Here is an 8863-nt window from a genome sequence, read left to right on the forward strand (position 1 = left end):
TAAAATGGAAAACTGTCTCTGAAATATTAAGTAAAAAGTAATGAATGTGATTTTATGTAATTTTTGCTTTCAAAAACTGGAACATTTATATATATTTGCTATTTGTAGAAGAAAACAGTGGAAGAGCACATCAAAAGTCTAATTACAATGGTTATTGGAGGAGAGTGGAACAAAAGAGGAGGATGGTATAAGAAAAAAATGTACACTCTGAGGGCAGCGTACACTTAGAGAAGCAATTTATAAGGCAGCATGGTTCTTATGAAATCTAGCATTTGTAATTAAACTCATGGTCTGTACACTATTTACTTGATACTTATGAATTGATGAAAATAATGTATTTCCTTTGGCTTTAGTTTGGTAAAATGGAATTAAGAGTGTTTTACATGATTTACTTGAAGCTAAAATTATATAAGGTAGGTTCATATGAAGGCAGTTTATTTTGGATATTGCTGTGGTCAAAGAATCAATTTAAGAAATAGTTGTCTAGAGTGATCTTTGAAAAAAATCTAGAAAAATTTCCAGTTTTGTGTCTCTATTTCATTAGGACTTGTGGGCTGATTCTTACCCAAAGACTCTTATGCATATGCACTTACTTACATTGGTCTAAAACAACAAAAATATTCAACAAATGATAACTCTAAACAAGATATCTCACGGTTCAGTCTTCCAGCCTTTAGCTTTTCCTCTTCAAGTGAGGCAGGAAAAAAGCTGAAGAGATCCATTGTATTAGGTACCTATCTTTATGGTGCAAATTGCCAGAAATTCGGCCATTTAAAAGAGCATGCCTTTGTTATCCCATAATTTTTATGATTCGAGTACATGGACATAATTTATCCAGCTGCTTCTAATTTAAGATCTCTGACAAGGTGACAGGCAGGTTATCAGGTGCATCTGGAGCAAGGGCCTCAGCGGCGGAAGACGTAGCAGGGGAAGTTTCCTTCCGAGCTGACTCCTGGGATCCTTGCAAAGATCCCGCACCTTGGGTTGGTATCCTGGGCCTCAAGGCCTTACTGAATGTTGGCTGAGAGCCTTATTTCCTTACTCTGCAGGTTTCTCCAGACTGCGACTCACATCATAGCAGAAGAGACACTCCATTGACTCTCTGATGCATTCTGTTATTTGAAAAATCACTTGGTTCAACTCACACTCAAGGTAGGGAGAGCACCGAAGAGCAGGAGAACCGAGATGCGGCATAACCAGGGTCATCTAAGAGACCTCCTGCCGCACCAGTCCTGACCAGAGACAGGGTCATACACCCAGGATATCATACACCCACACCGGTCCTGACCCAGAGACCACTATCATATATTAAATACTCTGGGGCTTCCTTTGAAAAGTCTAAATTTCTTTTCCTTTTAACTGCTTTTCATCTGCTTAATTTTTTTATTGTTTAAAAAACTTATTTTTATTAGTGCACATTTGCAGTACATAAGAAAGCCTACTTGAAGACACGTTTCTCCTGTGTCTTTTACAATTATTCCCTGAGGCTCCCTCATTTGTACAAATTGGTCAGAAGTCCAGGATTTGAAGGGCTGTCTGGAGGAAAGTGACTCAGCATGGACTGGAAAGTTAGCAGGCCAGTCTGTTTCCATCCTGGACGCATCCTGCCCCTGATGTTAACTTCAGCAGAGAGAGTTGCTAAGTAGCTTTACCTTCCTCATGTCTAATAATAAGGGAACAGTCTTAGCTTACAAGTAATATAGCTATGGCTAGCAATTTTCTTTAAAGAAATGTACTTCACAGTACTGTTTTGAAATCACCCAAGTGGTCTTAATGCCAGCAATTTTAAACAATAAAAATAACAAAGACCTGCTTGCACTTGGGAGTCACATATGTATTCTAAAATACTCAATGACAATGAATTGACTGTAAAACCTTGATTTCCATTTCTTGATTCCCACACTGTTACAGTGAGTTTGGGAATCCCATTAGTACATGCACTTCCTGTATAACTAGAAAGTGATAATAGAACAAATGATCGAAATTAACCTGAGCAGAACACCAGCTTTTTAACCCAGTCACTTCAGATGTTGCCACTCGATTTTCTAGTCTTCAGTCTGAGTCCTGCAGACAGTCGATGACAGCTACCTCAACTTGGAGACGCTATGCCAACATTTCTTGAAACGAAAACAGATCCTTCAAGTCATATTTTGGCATTACAAGGTTCAAATTAGATCCCACTTCAAGCAAGTTGCTTTAATTAGGAAGCATCCCAAACAAAAGACCTCACATCCCAGTGAACATTGCACTATTATGCTAATTGAACTGGCCGCTGTATAAATCTTGGGTGGATCTGACGACAGTAGTTGTTATTCTGGCCTGAGTTTCCAACCACATTAGTTTTGCTAAATTGCATTTTCTTCAGGAGAGCAGTCTGATAGGCTTCAAGCGTTACGGATTCTATTAAAGACTGCCTCTTTTATTCTTCCTTCATATTTAATGAACAAAAAGCCTTAACCACTGTCTATTTTTAAATGATATAGTTCCATAAACAGATTGAATACTTGAATAACCACCTCATGGTAATTAGGTTTTCCCGAATGACCACCCTGTTCCGTTTTATTTTCCCAGTCTAAAATCTCTGCCATCACTGATGTATCTGCTGGAGGGCAGCGGGCTCGGATCCAACCATCCCCATAACAAGATAGGCATTGTGGAGTTTCCTTCCTGTTCGTCTCCCCTCTTTTCTTTCTGTTTTCCAAGTGTCTGTGACCCAGGAGGACACGTTCATATACTTGTACACATGTGTGTGTGTGCGTGTATGTGTGTCAGTGAGAGAGGGAGGGAGGGAGGGAGGGGGGAGAGAGAGAGAAAGAGAGAGAGAGAGAGAGAGAGAGAGAGAGAGAGAGAGCGAGATTTGCCAGGATCACAAACAGCCAGAGGAGAGAATGCAGCTGGTTCTAAGTATATCAGCAGCAAGTGCATTTCCGCCCCTCCGCCCCATACTTCCGCTTCCTGGTGATATTTCTGCGTTTCCGCACTTTCCTTTCTTGTTTTACCTCATTTATTTTTCCCCACTTTTCTAAATATTTTATGTTTGTAAACAACTGTGTATTGGTGCACATTTGTAGTGCATAACGATTACATTCGTTTTCGGAGTTGGTGTGGGTAGGCAGCACGCCTCAGTTCTCTTACTTCTCTCTCCCCGCCCTCCCCCTGTGCCCGGCAGCATGAGATTCGTTTACTCATCTGACGAGTCCTGATAACGCTAATTATCATCTGTGTAGATTAACAACCGGATTGATAGGCCAAAGCATTTAAAACAGTTATAGGACATCAAGGCACACTTTTAGATACACTGTCAATGCTGGATTACAATAATTCGTTTTCTTTCTCTCTTTTTTCCTGTTATCTGTCATTTATAGTGTACTTTATTCATGTATTGAATTTTTTGTATAAGACAAACTATTTGATACTAAGCTTATATGTTCAGTTAAGTTCACTTAACATTATGATCTCATTAATTTTTGGCCTACATTGTAACACATTTTTTGTTTGCTACTTCCTTTCTATGTCTTTAATAAGATATATGAATTAGAGTCCCTAATATATGTATCTGTAATATTTAACAGACTATAAACCAAATTAGTTTTATATATTTCTTTATTTCACATTTTTACAATCTTGCTTTCTTCTACTTTTCAATTTTTATGTGATATTACTTCATGTTCTCAGTGTTATCTATTTTATCATTTTCTTTTCATTTATATTGAATCCATATTTCCCTACCAATAACCAAAAGTCTTAAAGCAGCTTCTCCTTTCAATAAGTTCTGGTCTTTTTTGGTCTTTTGGGGGGCATTTCTTTTACTACTACACCGATTATAAAAGACCTGGGATGCACGGTGCTTTTAGATATTTCCTTTGATGGAGTTCTTCACAGCTTCAAAATATAATATATTGCGTATGCAAGATTCTTAAGGAGCTGTTTCTTTATACAGTCTATATGATAGAAAAGCAATAACTAATTCTTTACACACAAACACATACCTACATATATATTTCAGATAGTTAAAACATAGCATCTCTTGGGAAATGATACTGCCAGGTGCATAGTTTTCATTACTTAAGACATTTGTATAAATATGTAATCCTTCAATTGTGCGTGCCTATATTTCATGTGTGCATGAAGTATTTTAGTACAAGTGAGCTTATACCTTAAAACATTTTGAATTTTATTCTTCTCTGGTAAGTTATGTTGATGTCTATTTCGGCACAAAATACATATATTTAAGTCCCAGTTTTTCTTATGCTGAAGCATAAGTGTGTGGTATTTATTTAGGAAATCTTCCGCTGTTGGCGATTTGATCATTAGTAAAGGTTTCTGTTACCAATAATGTTGCTGGCCCAACACATCTTTAGAGATTTCCCCATCGTGAGGGTAGTCCCGCGTGATGTCTTATTAGTACGCTCTCCGGAACGTGCGGCGCTTTCGCAGAGTGGGTGTCCCGATCTCTGAGTTTTCAAGTGTACTGTGGGACTCACGGATTCACTCCCGTTGTAACACCCTCTGTCTTCCCAGCCCCGCAGTTTGGGGGATCTTGGCCTCAGCTGCTGCATCTCTGCTCCTCCCTCTTTTCCTCCTCTGTGTTTTCCTCCTCCTCCACATTCTACTATTTCCGCGCTGGTAGCGGTGCTAGGGCTGGGCATACTATATCCTTGTGTTGCTGCAGCAAGATTTCAGCACGCCCATCAGTCCGTTTCATACCTTACTGCTTTTTGTCTAAGCTAGATATTTTTACAGAACTTAGGATGAGGTTGCTTATATGTTCCCAGGGGTAGCAAAATGTCTGATCGTTTACTGCTTCTCTATGCACTGTAAATACACGCACTGGCTCAACACGGTGAATGTAATCATTACATTCTGCGAGCATTTACTAATAAAAAATTGGGCGTATCTCATGTGAGAGCTATGGAACTTTGAATCATCTAACAAAAGTCTTCCTTTCCTTTTTCAGTTTTCTGGAAACCCAAAAATAAAAATTTGAGGTGTTATTGCATGGCAATTGCCTCCTTTATAATCAGAATATTGAGCATTAAAATGTACACGATCTCGGGACAATAAATACCTCTTCTTTTCTGGACATTAAAAAGGAGAATGTAGTTTTTAGACAGATGCATCATCAGAAGACTGGGACAGGGATGCGATTTAGCCTTAGAATTCTTCTGGATTGGCACTTTAGAGTTGGAAATCACTGTCTTTGTTTATTCATTTCTATCTCTCATGTAATAACCAACTATACGAGAAATTCTTTCACTTGTCTCCCAGTTTACTAGGACTAGCTACTACAGGAACGTATAAAAATTCCTAGTGAGAGCTTGGTGTGGTGCACCTGTAATCCCAGCACTCTAGGAGACTCAGGCCAAAGGGTCACAAATGAGAGCAGAGTGAGTCAGTGACACAGACGTTATAAAAACACATGATAAAGGGCTGCGGACTTAGCTCAGTGAGAAGGCTCCGGGTTCAACCCCAAATACCACAAGAAAGCACAAGTACTGCTGGGAACTGTCCTTGGTTAAGTGTTGGCATAGCTTGGATACTGTAAGTAAGAGTAATTCTTAAGTGTGGACTCTCCAATATTTTCTGAAAACCCTACTAGGTATCATCATTGGGAAGAATCAGAATCTTGTATTTAGGTTCTTTTATTAAGCAGTTTAATTTTTAAAATTTGTTTTATTCTAAAAATTAAAAAGCTAACAAAACAACAATGAAGATAAAATGAAAACATAGAAAGAATGAAAATGACACATGACCTCAAAATGATATGATAAGGATTAGCAATGGTTGCTACATTACACACTCTTACCTTCAATGAAGTTGCTCAGTCCAACCAGACATAAGAATGTAAGATTGATCAAACAATCAAAGACAGTAACAAGTAATAAAAAAAACCACTGGAAATGACGCAGAGCTTCACCATACGAGATGGTAGGAGTTCAACAATGGTTCTTATACTGCATATTATTTTCAGGTCAGCCATTCTGATTACCAAATTCAAGAGTGCAAAATTGGTCAAGAAAAAGGAAAATTTTAAGCACTTACTGTTCATTTCAATAAACCACAGACATCAGCAATACACCTATCCCAGCTATCCTTCTATATACATATAAATTTTGTTTTTCATTTAAAAAAACTCCAAATACCAAAAACAAATACATAAGCAAAACAGCATAGAGAACAATAAAAATGATGCAGAATTTCAAAACATGGTGATAGGATATTAACAATGCTTGTTATAGTACATAATGTCATCTTAAGCAGTTTAATATTAACTAAAATATAACAGTATACTAACCGTACAATTCATTATCTAGAATGTACTATAACTTGTAATATTGTGAAGATATAGTAGATACCCATAGTTCAGTACACTTTTTATTCTTTAAAACATTTTACCTCGGGTTTTAGATACTGTCTTACTTTCCTGTCGTGGAGAAATAATACGTGACACCCATGCATTAAAGGAGGACACATTTATCGTGACTCACAGTTTGTAGAGGTCTCAGCGCAGAGTCAGCTCGTTCCAAGACGGGGTGGCGTGAAAGAGAATTAGCTCGCGGAGTAGCCCCCAGGAAGCAGAGCGCAGTTAAGGAGGAGGGAAGCAGGTAGATGTTGCTAGGTCATGCACTTAGTGACCCGCGTCCTTCCAAGCACGGCCAGGTAGAAGCTCATCCGGGGACGGACCCACTGAGGAATATCACGCCTTCACGATCCAGTCACCACCCGCATCCGCACCTGCGAGCACAGGAGGCTTTGGGGGCAACCAGCGATAAGCCGTAACAGATACCATAGTCGAGAATACTGGTGAACCCCTACCATCTTGTCTAGTGAAACGCTGCATTATCTCTAATGTTTTATCTAATAATATTTTTTATTCTCTTTAATGGTTTGAACGGTCTTCCATCCTTGCATCTGGTAATCTGAGCAACATAGTTGAGGATAGCGATATGTAATATAACAGCCACTGCTACTTCCTATCATTTTGTTTGGAAACCCTGTATCACTTTTAATGTTCTTGCTTTGTTTTGTTTGTTTGCGATGTTGGTATGCTGCTATTGTTCTTTTTTTTTTATTACTCTCTTTAAAATAAAAATGAAAAAAGAATACATTTGTAGAAAAATAATGCATTATGATGCTAATCCCCTTGCACTTGCAAGATAAGTGTTTCGTAGGGATGAGTTCTGTGTGCATGCATGTACTTTGCCACACTTGGGCTTCACTACTTTTTCATTTAACTTCTGCTTTAAATGTGAGTGGGATACAGTGAACAAAAGGAGGTGGTGGTTTCCTATGACTATCAGCACTCTCGTACACTTTTACTGTGGTTTTCTAAGCTCCTTACTCTTGTCCACAAGTTCAGGTAACTCTAAGAACAGCCCCTTAGCCCGCCTCTTTCTCCTTTTCCCTCATGAAAAGGCAAGACTGAGAGTTTGATCTGCCTGGTAACCCAGGAAGCTGTTCCTTAGCCTTCTGTTGCTACGAAAGTATACCTGAGGTGGTTGATTTGAGGAAAGGAAAGGTTGATTTCTGGTTCACGGTTTCAGAGTGTTGGGCACTAGTGCTCTGGATGGGGGTAGCACAGTCCATAGCAAAGGGAGGTGGGCTGTTCAGGTCACTGCGTCCGGTAAGCACAAGGAGACAGGGCAAGGGCCGGGTTCGTGGTACTCACTTCCGGGAGAACACCCCCATGACTTAACTCTCTCCTACTAGGCCCCACCTCCTAAATTTCCCATCTCTCCAAAATTCCACAGGATGCAGAACGAACCCTAACTCAAGCCATGGTGCGAATCCTGAACAGACTGGATGAACGTAAGAGGAATTCTGTGTCCTATGAAGACAGTGTGTGAGTACCAAAGAAAACCGGCCCATGTGTTTCATATTAACATAAAATTCCATATACAGTAAGGTTTGAAACACTGAGAGTAGGGTTCAGAATTTTAAAAGATCATGTTATTTTTCAAAATGTGAATACTGTATGAATATGGCATAGTTAGTATATTTCACTAATTTGAGCACTGTCATGAAGTTTTATTGTAATATCTTGTTTCTTTCAAAATAGACTTCATTTTTCATTGAAGCATCAATTTTTCATTGCTTTTTAATTAGAGTTTTAAAATGTTTTGGATAGATACCTGAAATTCTTACGTGATGTCCCATGAACTTGAATTTGATCCACCTAACAACCAGTATTATTTTTAAAAACAGAGAATATCATTGTTAGGATCTGCTGGATTAATTGTCACGTCAGACTCTATCGCACACATTTTCCAAAAAAATCTCATATATCTAATCATAGTGACTCTCTTGGCAGAAACTTTTACATTTATTTTATAGTATGCATGCTCCTATTTTATTAAAATTCACAGCTTCTCAATGATTACTTTTCATAATTAAATAAAGATGCTCCTAATGCCCCACCCTGTGGAGAATTCATTATTGTGCCAGTGGAATGAGGATGGATGGCTAGAGTTCGTGCATTAGAGAGCTCCAAGAATCTCTTAGAAAATTCTGCTGCAGCCACCTTTTACCACCACCAAATGGTCTTTTCTAGTTCTGTAATATGTAGCAAATTTCACATGAGGCTTTTGCGGACTGTCTGTGGCTTCTTCATCTGGGGCTAAAATGTTTGTTGCCTTTGCAATTTGCACTGATTGCTTAAGAAAAGAATGGTTTGTTTTGCAAAGGCTGCTTTTAGTTTAGTGGGTTCTGTGCAGGGTTAGCTATGATGCCTTCATTTTGTGGTGAAGGTTCAGACTGTGTTTCTTGGAGGCATTTATTGCATTCTTACAAATTACACATATTGTAGAAAGGCTCTTTTACCCATACATGGAGATAGGACACACTTGGTATTTCATCAAGCGAA

Source organism: Chinchilla lanigera, unplaced genomic scaffold (assembly GCF_000276665.1).
Source record: "Chinchilla lanigera isolate Chin_1 unplaced genomic scaffold, ChiLan1.0 scaffold00043, whole genome shotgun sequence".
NCBI lineage: Eukaryota > Metazoa > Chordata > Mammalia > Rodentia > Chinchillidae > Chinchilla > Chinchilla lanigera.